The following is a 20,082-nucleotide window of genomic DNA, read 5'->3' on the forward strand; positions in this document are numbered from 1 at the left end:
GGAGAATGGATATTCGAGGGCAGCAGTAATTACAGCTGCTGATTCACACTGCCTGACTGAAACGGCTTCTATCCCCTTTAATACTACTGCTGTCAAGGAGGACTCTTCTGTTGTGTTATAATAATGGGCTAGGGGGCAGAAGGGGCAGGAACCACATGCGCCTGTTTTTGGGAAGCTTCCATTTTTATTTTCTTAAAGGTAACTTTCAGGACTCTGTACTTTTTTTTTTTTTAATAGAGATGCATAGAATAATTGTGTAGCGCAGTGGTAGCCAACGGCAGTCCTCAAGGGCCACCAACAGGTCAGGATATCCGTTCAGCACTGGTGGCTGTCAGACTGGGCCACCTGTGCTGAAGCAGGGATATCCTTAAATCATGACCTTTTTTGGTGGCGCTTGAGGACTGGAATTTGCCACCCCATGTGTAGTGCATCATGTTTCAGGGGTGATATGTTTTGTTTTCCCATGGTCTGCTCTTTAGTGTCATTGCGCTCTGTCAAAATCATGCTTTAAAGACATGCGAGAACAATGCTCTGCACCCCAGGATCAGTGTTTGTGACTCTGCTTCATTTACTGGTAGCCAACTGTTGATATGTTTGTTAGATTGCTCTACCAATAGCAAGGGATGGCCAACTTTTGAAGTGCACTAAAAGTTTCCTGCTTTTTAGCAACGTCCCCATTTTCTGATTAAAGTGTTATTTGCTAAAGTATCAAGCAATTCAAGGGATTCTTCACCCCAAGAATGATTGTGAGGAAAAAGGGTAAATTAACAACAATAATAATAAAAAAAAGGCACAAAGCAGCTGTAAGAAATCAAACTGAAACGTTCCACCATACATAGGATTCCTGCAGTTAGGACATTAGAACCTATTAAACGCATGTCCTGGCTTTATGGCGATAACCCTTCAGCACATCATGTTGACAGTAAAGGAGCTACAGCGCCGGTCCCAAATTACATTTACGTTGTCTTTTCATTTTGATCACGTGAAGTTTGATTTTAGAATCGTTCTGTATACAAAGATTGCCATACAACGAACCTTCTGAAACTACAATGCAGACATTAGAACGCATTGGTCATGATTGTATGATAGCGGTAAGTGAACATGAAATTAAACAGTAATGGCTTCCTGCTGCTTTCACAGCTTTTTTGATGCTAAGGAATTCGGCAGAATTATGGGCACAATTTGTATCATTACACACCACACCCACACACAGTAGAACCTGTTTTATTAACACCATTCCTATTGCGTACATGGTTACATTGCACTTGCATTTACTGTATGTAGCAAGCGCAGTGATGGTACTGTGTGCACAGTACTGTTACTCATTGGTTTACATTATGGCAGTTGCCCTCTTGTATCAGTTGTCTGCATTGAACCCATGATCTTGTATACTTAGGCTTGCCACACGTGCCCACCTTTTTGTAACCACATACGTCAGTCATCCTGTCTTTGAGGTATGGGGAAAGTCTCCTCTGCAAATCCTTATGAGTTGCAAAGGTAATTAGAAAACTTTATAGTGTTTCTCTTTGAAACACGCATACCTCAAAACGATTTACAATTGGCAAATTACAAGTGAACTTGTGCATCTCCCTAATATTTAGCATTTTAAAGGAGCAGTATCCAAGCTAGTGGAATCCTGTGTCGAAAGGGTTTCTGAACCTCTAACACACGATGCACATGCAATGCTGGGCCCCTTTGGCACTAAATGGGTTAAGATAACCATTAAAATTGAAATCGTCATGGTCTGTGCTGACTTCTTGGTTAAACCGTTAAAGATGTTGGAGTTGTATAAGTACTTGGAGTTCTAGTCCCACTTGTCATGACTTCTTAAAAGTGCATTCTCCCTTCTATAGTTAAACTTTCAGGACAATAAAACAACATGTTATAAGGCTATTTCATGTATGTTCAGTCTTTTTACTAAATGGGTTATCCAAAACTTACTCGGAGCAGCAAGACCTCTTCAAAAGGGCAGTCTGCAAGGACAACTTGTGTTGGCGTTGCAAGTAAATGAAACCACTAATTTCTCAACTTCCAAATAGTAATGTCGTCTTCTTCTGTTCCATAATATTTGTTTTATTTTAATACAAGTCTGGAGAATTTTCATGTGAAGTATAGCGGCACGTTCTGAAGGCCCATTTGTATTTGTGTGGACCTCGGTCTTGTAACTTGAATTGCCTTTAGCTGGACATTGATCCTGATCACATACTTTACTGTGAAATCATGCTGAAGTTTTCTGCTTTATTGCTCAGTCTGCCCAATTTGCACTGCATGTTTTCCTGGGTTATGTATGAGTTCCTAACTAACCATAAATGCAAACCGTAAACACTTTATTGGGCTCTATTTAGGCTTTCCAACCAAAATTTGCACAGCTATTAAGCCCTTAAACCTGTCCCCATTTGGTAACATGTATAGTAGCAACAGTTCTCCGGTATGTAACATCATTGTGTGTTTTTTTTTTTTTGTGGTTTTTTTAAGCACTTGTCTTATTTTAAATCCAGATGTTAAAATAGGCCTACAAATCTAGGCCCCAAAGGCCTAACTGTTAAAAGCACAGCAATGGGTACAATGTTGTTGTCATCAGGACTGAGTTGGGAACCCCTTTACACCAAAATAGACCTTTACACCAAAATAGACCTTTACAACTGGATTTTGGTGTAGTCCTGTGCGTGATCAGAATGCAAACATAACTGCATTTTACAATAAAAGTTGGGCAGTATAAGTGGAGTCTACGTCTGTAGAGTTGTTACGGTAGGTGGTTGAGTGTTGGCGAAAGCTGGGTGCAGTGTGGCTGAAACAGAGTGTCATGGACATGGTGGCGACTGTTATCTATTCAGCGCCCAGATAAGGAGGTGGATTGGATTGCTGGCCTGTTTCTGAACCCTGCCTAATGAATGGTTGCTAGGCAAATTGCATCTCAATCAGTTTAATCCGCAGGATGTCATGTACAGGTCCATTCTTTGAGCACTAAAGCAGTACCAGTCACAACATTGACAGCAGGTCAGTTCAGAATAACAATCTGCAAATAGATGGTGGTTAGAGGGCACCCCAATAAGTTCAGGCTTCCTGGAACACAATGTGCTAAATTAAAACCACAGGTTCATTTTAAATGCTGCAGTGAGGCTTGTTTTTCCCCCAACATAGACTCATTTTCATGGTAACTTTTTAGTTTGCTCTCAATGTCCTAATTCCAAACTTGACCGCTAGTTTAGTTAGGAGAAAAAAAGATTAAAATAGTTCCAGACTGTTAAAACAATGCAATCAAAACAACTAACAAATAAGATCACATCTATCAAAATCTACTTACCTCCTGGAAAGAATAGAAAAACCACTCAAATGGACAAAACTAAAATTCTAGACCAAATGTAATAAAGCAGATAGACTTCTAGCAAAAAACCTTAGTAGGAAATTAAACAATAGATCGATTCATCTTTTTGGTTTCTAATAGAAGTTGATCTTTAACCCGTGTACTATAAACATAATTTTAAAACAACATTACTATTCAAGTTGTATAATTTATCCACCACTGAAAGTCACCAATAAAAATGAGAGCACTAAAAGATCAGACCTTAGAGATACTGTATATATTTTTTTTTAACTAATATCCCTGTTCCAAAAGTTGGAGAAATTACCCAAATAAAATGAGGGGCTCCAATAACACTAGAATTGGTGTCCACAGCTATAAAACGAACTTTAATAAATCACCTGACCCAGGCGTTTTTTCTAACATATCAGACCTTTATAGATTTACTAGCCACTCGTCATCTTTCTATGTTTAATGTATGTCTCGCAAAACTCCCTTCAAAAAATGTTATAAGGAATCATAATCACTCACCCGAAAGATGGAAAAGATCATACTATTTGCTCAAATTATAGACAAATATATTTGAATACAGATAGAGAATGTTGGCGTATAATTTTATATCAGTGAGGTTGGGGGAGGTACTTCCTCCTTTGATTCATCCTGACCAGGAGGGATTTGTGCCTAGGAGACGAGCAGCAGATAGGACAAGGAGAACCTTATTCATTATAAACGTTCCCAAAAGATTCCCATGGGCCTCCTTTCCTGAAACGCAGAAAGAGCTTTTTGACAGATTAAATTGGAATTATGATAAACTTTTAAGGGCCTTTGGGTTCAATGAAAGAGTCTTGGGGGTAAGATCTGCCTTTATATAGTAGTACACCTACAGTGAGGATTAATGTAGCAGTTTTTCTCTGAGCCTATTCCCCCATTAAATAGTCCTTGCCAGGGATGCCTTCTTTCCCCCTTGATATTTGTTTTGGCTATTGAGCTTCTAGAAAGGAGAAATCTATATTTCAGGAATTAAACTGGGGCAAACGGGATAGAAGTTAAGCTTATTTGCGGATGGAGTCTCTTTAATTTGAATCAATCCATTGACTTCTTTACTAAATGTACAAAAATCTTTACAATACGTACAATATCAGATTTTAAAATTAACTCTACTGAATCCGTAGCTCTCGCTATAGGAATACATCACAATACAGAGACTATCCTTAAATCCTCTCTTACAATTGGAAAGATTAACACACACGGAAACTTACCCCACCTTGTTTAAGACACTTTGAATTCATGGGACAAATTGGAGATTTCCTGGCTGGGTAGAATTGTCACAACTAAGCGGAACATGCTTCCCAGATTACTGTACTTTTTTCAGGCTCTTCCAGTTTCTATTCCTAAGAGTTGAATATTTTCCAATCAAAAATTCATGATTGGGGAAAGAAATGAAGAACCACTGTCTTATTTTACTGAGACTGTAAAAGATGGTTTGGCCCTTCCTAGTCTCAACTTTTATCTAGCAGCTGCACAATTTGTAACCATTATTGATTGGCACGCTAAAACTAATACCCAGTGGTGGGTGGAAATTGAACACACATTATCATCAACCCCATTGGAAAATGAACTTTCGATTCCCAAATCAAAACGCCCCAGAGAAATTTGGCATTGTCCTGGGACAAATGGGCTAAAAAAGCTGGTCTAACGCAAAGCCCTGACTGATAGTGTTGCTCTTCGATTTAACGGAGATGATTATATGAAAGGCAGCACCTAGCAGTAATGCCCCAAACAGAACACACCTTTAAAAGAAATGTTGACTTTTCTATTTGGTTAAAACCGCCGCCTGTCATCTGCACTAGAACACAAAGTACCTGTGGGGTTTTTTTTATTTTTTTATTTTTAATCCAATCTTTTTCCTTTATTGGGAACAAACAGGGAGCATATACAGATACATTACATTCATATGCACATAACATATAAAATGCAGTCATTGAAACCAATAAAGCATTTTTGTTTTTTTGTTGGGGGGGGGGGAGGGGGGGACAGGGGCGGGACGTAGAGTGGCAGACAGAGGGGGGAGGGAAAGGTCTTGGGGAGGAGTCAGGGGGGGGGGGGTAGAGGTGTGGCCGACTCCTTTTCATTCTTCTCCCGCTAGAAAGATCAGCAGGTTCAGGTGCTTGTTTATGGGAGAGTTGGGTTGTGTTTTTTTTTTTTTAAACATTTTTTATAAAGTTGCTTCCAAAGGTTCCCTAGTAGCATTTGATACAATTTGGTATTACAGTATGCTGGTCACATTGCATTAGGCAACTGCCTCACACATGCGTTGTTGGCTCAAATTATAGAGCGTGTTTCAACACAAAGCAGTCACCCAGGACCTAGGAAGCGTCTCCAAACATACATCCGATACCACAAGGGACCTTTTTAATGATATTTTATGTTGGGTAAGATTTAGTAGCAATGCTGAAGGTTTTTGGTGCCAGAAGCAGCTGCCTTAGCATAAGTTAGGAGTGTGTTGCTTTCCCTTTGTGCTGTGAAGGTAGGTAAACAATATATGCAAATTGATTTAAAATAGGTCACTTTTTTCCTTCTCCCTGTTCTGTATTGCTCCTTTATGGAAACTAGGTTTGTATTATGATTGCGACGAACTCATTACACATGAGATTTTGTCATTTTTGTTACAATGTGAGTAATGTTCGGTCATTGTGACCTATGCGAACATCTATATATACTAACGTTTAAACTACCTTTCCGGTGTTCTATTTCGGTTGGCGCTGATGATGCTTCTGGCATGGCAAAATCCAGTAGGTTATTATAACAAGAAATGTACTTTGTAATTGCTTTTGCCTCTGTCTCTGAATGCATCTACTGATTGTTTCATGCAATTGCAAGCTTCACATGCCTTTTTAAAATGGCAACTCATTTAGAAGTAGGTGTCAAAAGTATGTTTTAGAAGGAAGAGTCCAATACTGAAATATGTGTTAACGCATTCCTTCCTAATTTCACCATAAATCTTGAGTGCTTTCATTTATTTTTGTTTTCTCAAATATTTTTGAAGGAACTGCATCTCCTGTGCCAGGCATCAAGGCAAATGCTAGGATGGAACTAGCCTTGTATGGCGGGGACCCATCACAGAATGAATGCATTGGAGATGTGTGCAGGTTCCAGTAGTACGCATGTTTTTAAATGCTTGTGTTTTCCAGACATTTGAGAGCTTCTTTAACAAGGTATGTTTTCCACAGAGAGTGCGAGTCTAGGGAATTGTAGACAAAGCAGGCAGTCCGTGTTAAGAGGATTCGAGCTTGAGAGAGCATTAGACACAGTGCTGAAAAGAGACAGCCTGGGTAGAGCTGGATGTGCCTGTCTATTTTATGTGAACTGCTGGGTCAGAACTAGTCGTCAGAATGGAGTTGGTGTTTGATAGTTACGGCTTGTGATGTACCTATAATAAAATCATCATAAACAAGTGAATGGGTTTTGACCAAAACAGAAGTGCAGTTTCACTTGGCTCTTAAAGCAATCGGTACATAAGGTTTATTATGTGGTAAAGAAAGGCACAGCTCGGATACTTTAACAGCCATTATCTTTTCTTGCTGAGCTATTGATCTGCGCTTCATATTCCACAAAACACAGGAAATCCATTGCAATATCTTGCTCTACTTAATGCTGTTTTATTAAGATGAAAGTAGGATTTTACAGCCCTCGCGCACAACTATGATTAAGGTATTGCAGAGAATAAATTGGCTCATGATTGTTCTCTGACTGAATACTGTAAGTTAATTTACTCGGCAGGTTTGAGAATATGCTTAGGAGCCTTCTCTGGATTGTTTTCACATTGCGATTACTTTTTATTGGAGCTCTGTAGCAAAAATATAAAGGGTTGTGGTCCAGTGGTAATGCTTGAACCTGGTTCAATTGACCAATCAAACAGACCTTGTGCAAGTGACCAATCCCTTTGGATTTCATACATTAGATTGTCAGCTCTTCAGACTGTTTTGTGCCTCCTAAATTCTGTAACTTTTTTTTTCTCCCTTTATGTGAAAATGAAATATGGTTATACATAGGTGTATATGCTTGTGGCAGAAACGGAAAGGTTCTACAACACCTTTTTGCTTCAATACAAGCTATTTATAACATTTTTACATCCTTACCTTTTGACCATTTTATTCCTATTCATTTTTTTTTTTTTTTAAAGATATTTTTTTGTTTTTTCTTTACTGTGGCTCTTGATCACGAATTGATTTGTTTTCTGGGATAGTAAAAATCCATGCACTTTCCTGTAATGGAAAATGACAAACTAGGTACATTTGACCTTTTTATCATGTAAAATGTAGCTTTTCAGATTAAGAACACGTAGCTATTGGAAGTCACGGTTTATGCAGTAATGTATGCATGGTGTTTCTATGTCAACGATGGGCTTCTATAATTACCAAACAATGATCAGTCTGTTCCGTTTATTATGTAACCCAGGGGTGACCAACTCCAGTTCTCAAGGGCCACCAACGGACCAGGTATTCTGGATATCTCTGCTTGGCACAGCTGGCTGTCATTCTGATTGAGCCACCTGTGCTGAACCAGGTATAGCCTTAAAACCTGATCTGATGGTGGCCCTTGAGGACTGGGGTTGGCCACTCCTGATGTATCCTTTGCTGGCATGGGGGCCCGACCTAGTTCCTAATAGGATTTGCACCTTTTGTCTCATGGATTTTTGATACCTAGTAATGCCTCAACACTTGCCCTGTACATGTCACGTGACAAACATTTGATTGTACCCTCTGTGGGACAGTGATTTCCCTCTTCCTTGTGCTTTTTGTCGTGATCACTAATTGTATAGTATGCTTCATATACTTTGTCTCTAAATTGTGTGTCCTTGTTTTGAGGTGCCTCTGCTACAAGTCACTTGTCAAAATACACTTGAGTAGATGACGAAGCTTCCTTCATTGCATTAGAAGTCTATATCACATCACATGCTTTTGCAAAATGTTTGTGTATGTATATGTAAAGCATTCGGCGCAATAACAGAATATGTCCTTATATGCAAAAACCTAATAGGAGAGGGATTGATAGTTTATTATTAGTGGATCCAAAAATGTCCTGAACATGTTGCAATAAGCAGTCGAAAATGTCAATATAACTGGAACCTGCAACGTGTTTATATTGAGAAAGTTAGTGTTCACTTACAATGTTGCAAGAAATGCATTGATGAAAAGCCGCATTTGAGTATGTATTTCCTTTACCGTGTCTGTTTTCGTGCCGCACTGTTCAGTTACCTTATGCTTTTAAGTCCAAAAGCAAATGAATGATGCAGGAATCTGTGTCTTTATACTGGATATATATCATTTAAAAAAAATAACATTTTTAAGGGGCAATTGGTTATACAGTTAAAGCTGTTAATCTGTTTATGGTGCATACATTTTATGTTGATGTGTTGTGGAGAATGCGATCTATGTATTTTAATGTTCTGGGAGATATTAAAACGTTGCCTATTTCCTTTTGATATGAAATAATGGTTGTAGGCATTCATTTTTAATTTCTGTGCTGTGATTGTTGGCCTCGCCCACCTGTGTCTTATTTCCACTTGATCGTCTTTAACCTGTTAACACAGACGTCTTCCATTCTCCGAATCTGTATCACCTGCTCTTTTGTATCTCGCAGGATATGCTAATGTCATTATAATTTTAGCTAAGGAGTTATTCAGTGTACTTTAAGTGCTGCTGAGCTTTTCTTTTGTCCTGGAGATGTGTTTATTTTCCCCCCACCGTATAATTTAAATTCCACCTAAATTTAGATTGGCATTATCATCTGGAAATGACAGCCGGGGCAGTGCCCTGCGGTAAAAGCTTGTTGGGCTCCCTAGGAGTTAGCCTACTTACAGCACAAGCACCTCATACTCTGAGGTCTTTGTAGTCTGTTTGGAGGCATACTTTATAAAAGCACTTATGGAAGGATGAGGCCTTTTTGTTGCTAGAGGGTACTCCAAGACATCGCTTGCCAGTGGAAGGTAAGGGGTTAACTTTCATTGCAAGAAGCGGACATTTGGTCGCGGCCATCTCGCTGCGAGCAAGTCTCCGTCGACGTTCGGCTGCAGAGGGACCCGCAGCCGCTGGGCATACAGCCGCCGGCTTCCTTCGTAAGTTAATTTAAAGGTTAATTTAGCGGTTGGAATAGGGCGTTATTATTAATAGGGTGTTTAGGGTAAGGGGTTTAGCTTTCTAGGGTGTGTGGTTAAGGTTTTGAGGGTAGGGGCAGCATTAGTATTAGTGGTTAAGATGATGGGTTTTTAGGGTAATGTTGGGGACTTGCTTTGGAGCGACGTGGCTGATCGCTGGCGGAGATATGGTCACAGTTGTACCTGTGTTGATGTATAGTGTATTATATAAAGGCGAAGGACTGTTGGAAGATGTTAGAATTTCAGATTTTTTAAATGTACTTTGATGAACCGTAGCAGTGCGGGATGGTTGTGTATCCGTAAATGCAGTACTTGCCATGTGTTTGGGTAGTTCTTCGCTGTTTTACATACCGGTCGGTGCTTCAGAAGAGTAACCATATAGTTTATGAAGTCACAGTATGGATGTCATGTCACTGTGAGTATAATTCTTGGATGTTATGGCATGGTCTGCAAGTGCAGTTCTGTACATCGTTCAGCTTTAAAGGCACAATAATCCCTGCCACCAGCTGCTTACGGTCAAAATGTCGCTCTTCAGGTACATGGAACTGAACTGACTTTGAAGTACTGCAAAACACAATCCTGGTATAAAACCCACTTCCCAGGCTAGTGCTGAAATTGCAGCTGCTCAATGACTGCTTAATGGAAGCTACCAAGTGAAAACATGCATCCTCATCACTTGAAGGGATTGTGACATATCAGGAAGCAATATACATTGATAACTTATTCCTTTTATTCTCATTATTTCTTATTCCCATTTTCTCTCCTTCTCTCTCTCAAGGCCTCGGCCAGGGTTCCTGCTGGCGTGCGGAGGCGCGCTGAGGCTCAGGGAAAGCGGGTGCTTTCCCTGGCCTTAGACAGCGCGCCGTCCGGGGGCGTGTCGGGGGGCGGGCCAGTGACGTCACGGAGCTGGTTCGTCGTCATTGGTGTCGAACCGCTCACGTGACCGGCCCTGCGCTCCGGTGAGCGCCAAATTCTGCTAAGGCCGCGTCCATGTTTAGTGCTTGCGGGCGGAGGCGCGCTCAGGCGCGCTTCCGCTCGGCACTGAGCCCCTACAGCCGCAATGAGCGGCTTTAGTAGGGGCTTGCCTATGCGTCCGCGCGCTTGCAGAAGCTTAGGTTTTAGGAAAATTTAAAAATTTTCTGCTTGCCGGAGCGCAGTGCCGGTCACATGAGCGGTTCGCCCAATGAGGGCGAACCAGCTCCGTGACGTCACTGGCCCGCCCCCCCCCCCCCCCCCCCCCCCCGACACGCCCTCGGACGGCGCACGGGCCAAGGCCAGGGAAAGCACCTGCTTTCCCTCAGCCTCTGCGCGCCTCAGCAAGCAAGAAGGCACCCTGGACGCAGCCTTAGGCTGCGGTCCCAGTAATGTCTGTGACACGCGCGCCCGGCAGGGGGTGGGGGGCGGCGCGTGCACAGCGCTAACCGTGATCTGCGGTCTGACAGGGAGAGGGGAGCTTGCAACGGGAGGGGGCGTGGTCTGGGATTTGCGGGGGGCGTGGCCATTACGTCACGCGGCTGGTTCGCCCTCATTGGGAAAAACCTTGCAGCACGGCGCGGCTGCACCTTCTGCGTGACGGTGCGTACTGGGCCCAGCCCCATTGAGGGGCGGTGCTTACACGCACAGTGCACGCCGCGCCGTGCGCACAGGCTGTTACTGGGACTGCAGCCTAAGACCTACGCTTCCGCGCGCTTGCGAGCCCCTACTAAAGCCGCTCTCATTGCGGCTGTAGGGGCTCACAGGTAAGTACAAGCGCGGCGCTGACCATGCCCGAGGCCTTATTCTCATTCTCACTACAAGAAATGGGGAGCTACAGAGACAGCAAGACTTCATAGACGTGCCGGTGTATTGCAGATTATTCTTGCTTATTTAGAAGTCGTGTCCTGCTGCACAGGACAGCAATATAAAATAACACCATCAAATCTTAAATTGATACTTATTAATACTATATGGATGTCCCTTTTGGATAGGACCAGGCGTTCTGACTTAGAAATAATGTAACTGTACTATGGGTGGAATCTTGTATTGCTGTTACATTGACATCTTTTTCATAACTGGATTACTATACTGCTTTAAGCAGCAATTCTCCCATCCCCCCCACCTAGAAGCCTTTATACGTTTAACTCCTATAATTCGCTAAGCATTTTCTGTATTTACATTTTTTGGTTCCAAATATTGTATTTTGATCTCTAGGATCTGAGATTGCCATGGTAACCTCTGACTGCAACAAGCTCTGTGGGGACCTCTATTTTGACCTCCCGTTGACTTATTATTTCAGCTGCTCATAGCTCCTGAATGAAGCATCGTCTTTTAAAATAAATATGTATCTTGAGTCTCCATGACCAATAGGGTAATGGGTCACTCCCAGCTGGAGGTAGGACACAATCATTTGAGAATAGGTGTGTATAAAGGGAGACGTCATCTATTCTATTTCTTTAGTTCAGCAGAAGAGAACCGTGGGTGAGCACTAATGTAATGAAAATAGGTTCTTCTCTTCTCCGGCTGATGTTTGGCCACCCAAGGTAGCCTTGTGGTATGATACTCGGCAATGGGCCGCCCTTTTCTTAACCTGTTACTCGGATTCCCCTTTCAAGTTGCAATGCCACTGTGGGAGTAGTGGGGGTTAGAGTATGCAGGGCAGGAAGTCTCCCTTGCCACTGTGCAGCTCACCTTTATTCACAGCCCTCCCCATTACTGCACCCGGGAAGGAGACCTGGATGGAGGTTGTTTCTTTGTTTTTGTTTTTTCTCCAACCCACCCCCTCCCACCATGGTAGTGGGAATGGAAGTTTTGCATAAAAAAAAAAAAAAGTACCCCTATAGTGTGTGTGTGTGTGTGTGTGTGTGTGTGTGTGTGTGTGTGTTTTTATATTAGACTTGTGCAGACACAAATACATACACACACATACATACATTCAGCGGAACGAAAAGATGAATTTCCTCATCTTCGCCGCTGTCTGTCGGCTCCCCTCTCCCTGCCGTGTTCGCACGCGGCCCTTGTATAGAAAGGCTGACTGACGTCAGCCAACTAAAATTCCGCGCGCCCGGCACTATAGAACGTGCCTAATGCAGGTTTATCACATGCTGCACTCAGTTAAGACACTGCAGAGATTGTTTTAAAACAGCAGGGGATCCAAATGAATAGTTTTCTGTCATGGATGAAAGATACAGTAACTCCATGTTGTCAGCAGCACAACAAGCAACTAAACCAACACAAAGATCAAGATCTCAAACTACTTTGGATAAAGGGAGGGAGTCCTTGTCAGACATATCAGAGGTACAAGATATGCGTTTCTCTGAGGCAGAATACTGTGATTCCTCAGAGACATTTTGCAGGCACCAGTCCCTGCCCCGTGGAGCTTACAATCCTATGTTTTTGGTGCCTGGGGCACAGGGAGATAAAGTGACTTGCTGAAGGTCACAAGATGCCGACACCGGGAATTGAACAAGGTTATCCTGCATCACTCGGTGCCAGTCGGTGTCTATACTCACTGAGCCACTCCTCTCATGATGACTCATCATTAAAGGATGTGATGGATAACGTTCTGAAGAAATCTTATCTGGCTGCAGGTGCACCGGGCAAACCTGCGATATCAACCACGCTCTTATCAAGTGCTATGCGCATATGCAGGACCTGACAAACTGGGCAAAAACCCATTTGCCACCCCCCTCCCCCCAAGTCAGTTGCCCCGTCCAAAAAAACCTCCCTCCGCCCCCCTCACGACACTTGCCTGCTATAGGGTCTGACGGCATGGTGTGGCCGTCTGTCTTCTCCCCTGCAAATTCATCTTTCCCCCTGCAGCTCCAGTTAAGGTTCAGGTCAAATAACGCCATGGCAACGTGGCATCATTTGACACCCCGCTGCCATTTTAACTGGAGCTGGAGGGGGGGAAAAGATGTATTTGCAGAAGACGTCGGAGAAAACCGTGAGACGCCGCCGCAGGTAAGCAGTAGACAGCGTCCACAATGCAGTCGCACCGGCTGACTGCATTTGTCGAGCCCTGCGCATATCGATCTCTTAATATTGAGGAAGCATTAGGCTGGGGCCATGGTGCTGCAGACCGTGCTGAGGCGTCGGCACGCTGAGCAATCCAGATTGCCTCAAGGCAGTGATCGCGTCCATGTGGCGGGAGGCGGCGTGCGTTGCACAAGTAGTCAGTTGAAACTGATTTCTTGGCGCGACAGGCCGGTTGCGTGAGCAGTTCGCCCAATGAGGGCAAACCAGCTCCGTGACGCCCTTAGGCACCCCCCCCTCCCCCCCCCCCCCCCCCCCCACGGCATGGGTACCCTTGCAAGCTGCTATGTCAGTTATCAGTTCAGATGTTTCTGCTCACGGTTTAATGCGAGCAGTCTCGCCACTTTCCTGAGTAGCCCTCGATCTCCTGCCCCCTGCTAGAGAGAGGTGAAATATAGAGGAGCCATAGTCAAAACAGGCTGATTGGGACATGGGGTAAGCACAGATACTGCTCCTCCCTTAGAAGGCTGCTGCAGATGTTTTCAAGTAACAATTATCTGGAGATGAACGACTGGCAAGCCACCAGTGACTGCTAGATATTTTTGTCTCGAGGGTTTCAGTCCTACTTGGCAACGTTTTTGTAGTTGTAAGTGAGAAATTATTCAGCCATGCAACAATGTGTTTGCAGTTAACACACATTTCACTTTTGGGTTCTTTTAGAAGCAAAGCCTTCTAAATCAGTGGTATTATCAAGTGTTTCCATGGATATAGATTTTTGCCAATATTCAATTGAGACTGTAGCTTTAACTGTTAGCACTTCTGTTCTCTGCGTTTCACTAGAGGTGTTCAATTTCAGTTACATTTGTCATTCATTCCCATCGTTTTATTTTCAACATATTTATGATCGTATCAACATATATTTTCCTTCTGACCATCCTCCAAGGGACCTCATGTTTTGGAGGTCACCAGAAACAAGTGGGGGAAGGTGTTTATACAAGAGCCCTGGTGGAAGTCTACTGAGGAGTCAGAGCTCTGTAATAAAAAAAATGAAGCTTATGCTGCAACCCCTTTTTTAGGCTGTTTTTGATTTCGGCTCTTTGAGTTGAAAACCTCCATCTTAAAGCAGCAGTCCCATCTGTGCCCCCTCCCTTTCTTGCAGCTCTGCACATATTAAAGCAGCAGTTCTATCAGCCCCCTCTTTAAAGAGAAAAAGAGGTAGGGTCAAAAACAATAGGGGGCTTGCGCCTTTTTTCACCTCTGCTATATTCTATGCCAGTCATAGTTCTACAGTGTGGCTCTTTTATTTTTTATTTGCATAGATGAATCACCTTTGTTCGTTTCTCTTTGTGGCTGCATGCACAGGTGTGGTTTGTTCATATCAGAACTTTATAGGAATGTTTTTAAAACATTTGAATACTTGGAAGTGAAGTGTCACTTGTGTGTTCATGTGAGGGCTGTATTTTTCTCGGCTGTGATTTGCAGTGCTGCTGGAATGAGGAAGCTAGTTCAGGAGCTCCGAGCTGTAATGTCGGCAGGTGTTTGCTCATCTTGGCAAAGGAGACAAGTCCTCCGAGCATATCGAGCTGGACATCAGCGTGCCGCTCAGCTAATTTGTGACCTGGAGAGAACCGCAAGAGTCCGTTCCTGTGCCTGCAAATTATTGGGAGCCGTTTCATATGCAGGGAGAGGCTTCTTGCCAGCAACTGCTTCATTCAAATCAGGGCTTCAGTTCAATTATGTCCAATTAACTTTTATTGCAGATAGCAGCGATAATTACTTCCCAAAAATTGACTTCTCCGTGGTTATCCCTGGGCTAAAATATTAGCTTGATGTGTTTTAATAACTTCAAATGACGCATTGCCGCCCCGTCTGTCCTCCCTCGGGTTTTTGTCTTGTTCTTTCAGTTCTCATTGCGACAAGGTCGGTATACATTTTTGTAGTGAACCTGTAGGTTAAAACCATAGATCTTCCGTAATCCGCTTTTTAGTGAAAGATCAAAGGGCTGTATGGAAGCACACATTCATGCTGCATTTTGTTTCATAGCAAATTCGTAGTCTATTTTTCATCTGTATTTCAAAGAATGACTGAGTGAAAATCTTACTTTGGCCTGCAAGTGTCTGGGAATAAGGCCTTACGCCAGCGACCTTTTAGTATGTTCCAGATTAGAATCGTGAGAGCACTTGCATCTCGACACATGCTGTCATTTAATGTTTCTTTAAATGCCACACTACATGTTTACCTCCTGTACAAAACGATAGCTTTCAACATACCAACTCGAATATTATTTCCTTTCAAAATGTACAACCCCCAATTTGGTTATTAAACTCAAATCATTTGCTGATTTTCTTTATTCTTAAACGTTTACACACAGAGCAAAGTCTAAAGTTGGAACGAAGGAAATGAAAATACAGCTGTAACTAAGCATGAAATATTCTGCAATATTTTTACCCAATAACCCATAATTTATCACTAGCTTGTACATGTTTTCCTCAATTTAATTATAGTTGGTTAGTTTTAGTTACCAGGAAGGTACATCCCTCCTCCAGTGTTAGAGGGGCCTGCATAATGCATTGGTTTGTTCCTAGTGGAAAATGTTTAGTAGCTTTCTACCTTAATTGGGTGCCCTGTGACATTAGGGTAATGTCGCATTAAAGTAGAATTTCCTGTACGTTTTTGTTTTTTTTTTCTTCACAGGATGGGAGCCTGGGGTTCCCAGAGCTTAACAACGCTATCTGAAGCTTTGTGAACCCTTCCCCAGTTCCCAAGTTATTTACCAGTGAAGGTATCTGCTTTCCAGTCCTTCCAGGATAAAAAATGGCAGTTTGCATTTCCTGCATCATGCAACAGATGTTGCGGTGTCCTATTGGACGGCCACTTAAATCCCAGCGTGAAACCAAACAGTGATGCTTAGTACCTTCACCGTTGAGTATCTCGGGGACCCCATCTTTTGTCTTGCCAGCTTCTTGGGGAGATCGTGACCACACCTCTGAGCTGAGGTCGCGATTGGAATGGAAGAGGAGGATCTTATCTTCCGTCCCTGATGTCGGGCATCACCTGGCAGGAGGCATGTCTACACCAAACCCTGTGCCACAAACCTGGCACACAAAAGGTTAAACCCTTGCGTTGTACTACTTATGGTATTATTATGGTATCTATTTGTACAGAAGTCTTTTAGGGTATTATGTGCGACATTGGTTAAATATACCAAAATCCTATAGGAAAGCAGTATTAGCAAGGGTTTGGGGCTAAAGTGTCCGATGGTGGAGCTCAAGATCATTGGTCACTAAAGAGCAAGGTGTGCTGGTCATACTGAAGGCCAATTGTGCCTCTTTGGGGAAACTTTCATAAACCTTCCTTGATCTTCACCCCTTCATTTCATATCTTTTTAAAATATAATTAAAATGAATCAAGGAAGTAATATTCTTTTAGCCTCTCCTTTCTGTATTCCCTGTTGAGTATTCTAGCCATTCTCTGCTTTTTGTCATTCTCTGACATTTTACTGTTCCATAGTGAATACCTTCCAGCTCTTTCCCTTTCAGAGTCATTTTGTATCCAGACCGTTGATACAAAAAGGAAGCCTGACCTACAAGATGAAACCATTTTGTAAGGCAGTTCCTGGCTAATTAAAGGTGCACCATGCAGTAATTGATTGTGACAATCAGCTGCTGGTAGCAGGGTGAGTGGTCTCGTATATGGCTTGCTCTGCCCCTGCACCACTCCGTTAGTGAGCGAAACTTGTAGGGCGATGACACTGTGACATGTAGAAGCGATCAGTACGGATACGAAGTTTAGGACTAGATTTGTCGATTGGCGAGGGTCAGTGCAGGACAGTCGATGCAGGTACTACTGAACAGATACTTAACCGTGGCTGCTATTTAGCTATTCAATGTTCTCTGCAGAGACGTTTGGGCTTTTACTATTATAGTAGGTGACTCAATAGCCATATTAAATTGCCTACCAAAGTATAGGCGGTGAGAGGTAGATTTGACGATTTGGTGAGGGTCAGAAAAATATCAGTAACAGGTAGTGCTTGGGGACATTTAGTTCTGGCTGCCACTGGGGGGTGTGTACCTGAACACTGCTCCTAAATACTGTATGACTGATTAGCCGTATCACACTGGCTCACCTGGGTATATAACAAACTACATTTTCTGCCTGGTGACTTTTAGGGCTCACATCACAAATGACTGCTTATTATAATTTCACATACGATCTAATGAGGCATAGTCCCTATTCCTTAAAGACACTTAGATGGCTGAATGTATCCGCAATTAAACATCTATTTTTTTTTTAATTGCCAGACATTTTAAATACAAATGTTGAATACAGTCTCCCGACCTTTTCTTCCCGACGTGACATCACTATATTGGGTGTTATTTACACCCTGATTTCGGCTGGAGCGCCTCCTATTTCTTTAGTTATTAGTTGTGACAACCTTTTACTGGTTTTCTAATCCTTTTGTTTTTATTGAGCTCTTCTTTAAATGTTTAATAATCTGTAAATAGAAATGATGTTTTATGCCCCAGGGTGTGCTCCAATTAATGTGCTCTGCTTTTAGAGAGCTTCCTGCAGGGCTCTGTTTTTGTCTTTATACGAGTGTTTGCAACTGTGACCTGTGAAAGACAGACTCTGGATAACACTGCAGACCCCTTCCTATGTTTTGTGCATGCAAGGTTAGAATGTAAGCTACTTGTGGTAATTATATAATTGTGATGAAATGTATGGAGTTGGGTGATTTCAGTTGATAAGGCTGCGCCTTTTGCGACGGCGATGCGACTGTCGCGTCAAAACAAATGCATCGTTGCCGTTGTCGGTGCTTATAGTGCACGCGATGGAGCGAGCGCACTACCAAAAATCTGGGTGACGTCATCGGTCACATCGCCGGCATTGTAAGCGCAGCTTAAGGCCGTGCGTGTAGTGCCAGCGACGGGTGACACCGCCCAAAAATATATTGCCGCCGCGTGCGCGCTTAGTAAACGCGACAGCGGCAATGCGACGGAGCGATGTCGTGTTGCGAACTTTGGAAGCCGGGAATATTTGATTTTTCAAGGGCTGTCGCCTCATGTGACAGCCCCTGAACAAATCAAATGCCTGCGACGCCACCGCAAAGCGAAATATAACTTTTGCTAGCGGTGATGTCTGCGTCGCGGACAGTATACGCGCGGCCTTGTTCAACTTGTGTGTGGCTCTCTGGCTGTGTGTCTTTTCTCTGTGTGTGTGTGTGTGTGTGTGTGTGTGTGTGTGTGTGTGTGTGTGTCTCGGTTTATACCTTAGAGGAAAGCAGTCAAAGCATGAGTTGTTTAGTGGGCCATCTGTCAAGTGGGCCTTGGTCAGCAATGTCCCTTCTGTGAAAAGTGATCAGACCCGGTTGAGTTTTAACCCTTTTTGTTCTGAAAGCCTCCAGCAATGTATTTGCCCCTCTAGCAACAGAGGTTAGATGCAGCAACCATTTATAAAATCTGTCACATCGGTCTTGAACACTACACATTTAGAATTCTCACAGCTATTGTTCCTTGAGTATCTGCATCAATCTGTCCCTGAAGTGTGTTCATTTTTGCGTGTACACACCCTCACACTCATACCCCCCTCCCGCGCACCCGCTATCGCTCGTACATTCACACATGCACTCTCACGCATTCACATATACGCGCATGCCGCCCCACATTAACGCGCACACCCTCACGCACGTACATATGTACATACACACTTGAACCATTAACCATTGTTGTCAGATGCTGTGAGTGATTTCACTTGACTGAAAAAGCTTAGTTACAAAAGTGTCCTACCAGGTTCATTGAGTGACATATACTTTGAACAAAAATGTGTCTGAATTGCAGCTCTGCTGTCTTGTAGTTTGGATCATCTTGGACCCACGCCGGCTTTAAAAAAATAAAAAAAATAATAGATAAATAATTTGCGTCACCTTCAAATAAAAACTGCATTTAGTGTTGAATGCGAAGCTTGCTGCCTTGCTCACAGTATTCAAAAGAAACATAACCACAGCCACACAGTGCTGACAACACAAGTATAGTCTGCAAACGCACTATTTTAACATTTTCCTCCTTGTGTCATTTATCACTCGATGCAATTAAGTGACAACAGTAACTTAAATTCTCATTCTTTGTACTCTGCCTATCCACCGCAGTGATAAATCAGACAGTCATATTCTGGACATCAATCATTATAAAGTTCCAGAAAAGACTTGCCTTTTTCAAAGTTAACCATTTACAGTATTCTTTCTTACTGTTGAAAAAGGAAAGTAATTCAGATTAGTCGCTTGAGGCACAAAATGTATTTAATGCTACAGAGTTGTGTGTCCGGCTGGAGAGATGCAGGTTGTCTTATTTTAAATCTCTTTGTTTTTAATATATTAAAGTATGGTAATATAATGTACAGTATTGCAAGTTATTGTAACATCAAATTTAAGACAAGAAAACAATGAAATTGCCATAAACTCATGGTGCTGGTGGTATCGCCTTAATGTTTATAAATGTCCCTCATCAGGCGGGCTAATAGGAAGCTGCAAGGCATGATGTCACGACTTTCTATTGGCCCGTAAGATGCGGAAATTAAAGCCACCATTATGTTGGCCCCAACAAGCCTTGTCGGACTGGCTACCTGCAGTGATACCAGCACCCTATACGGAGGTAAGTATCATGGGAGCAAGGGGGTC

General features: G+C 42.8%; 1 protein-coding gene across 3 annotated transcripts in view; it reads left to right on the forward strand.

Moving 5' to 3' along the window:
* The window catches only part of FAM222B (family with sequence similarity 222 member B), a 101,475-nt gene that overhangs the window by 40,775 nt on the left and 40,618 nt on the right, over nucleotides 1-20,082 (forward strand). The gene's annotated exons all lie outside the window — the stretch shown is intronic.

This window comes from Ascaphus truei, chromosome 3, assembly GCF_040206685.1.
Source record: "Ascaphus truei isolate aAscTru1 chromosome 3, aAscTru1.hap1, whole genome shotgun sequence".
Classification (NCBI taxonomy): domain Eukaryota; kingdom Metazoa; phylum Chordata; class Amphibia; order Anura; family Ascaphidae; genus Ascaphus; species Ascaphus truei.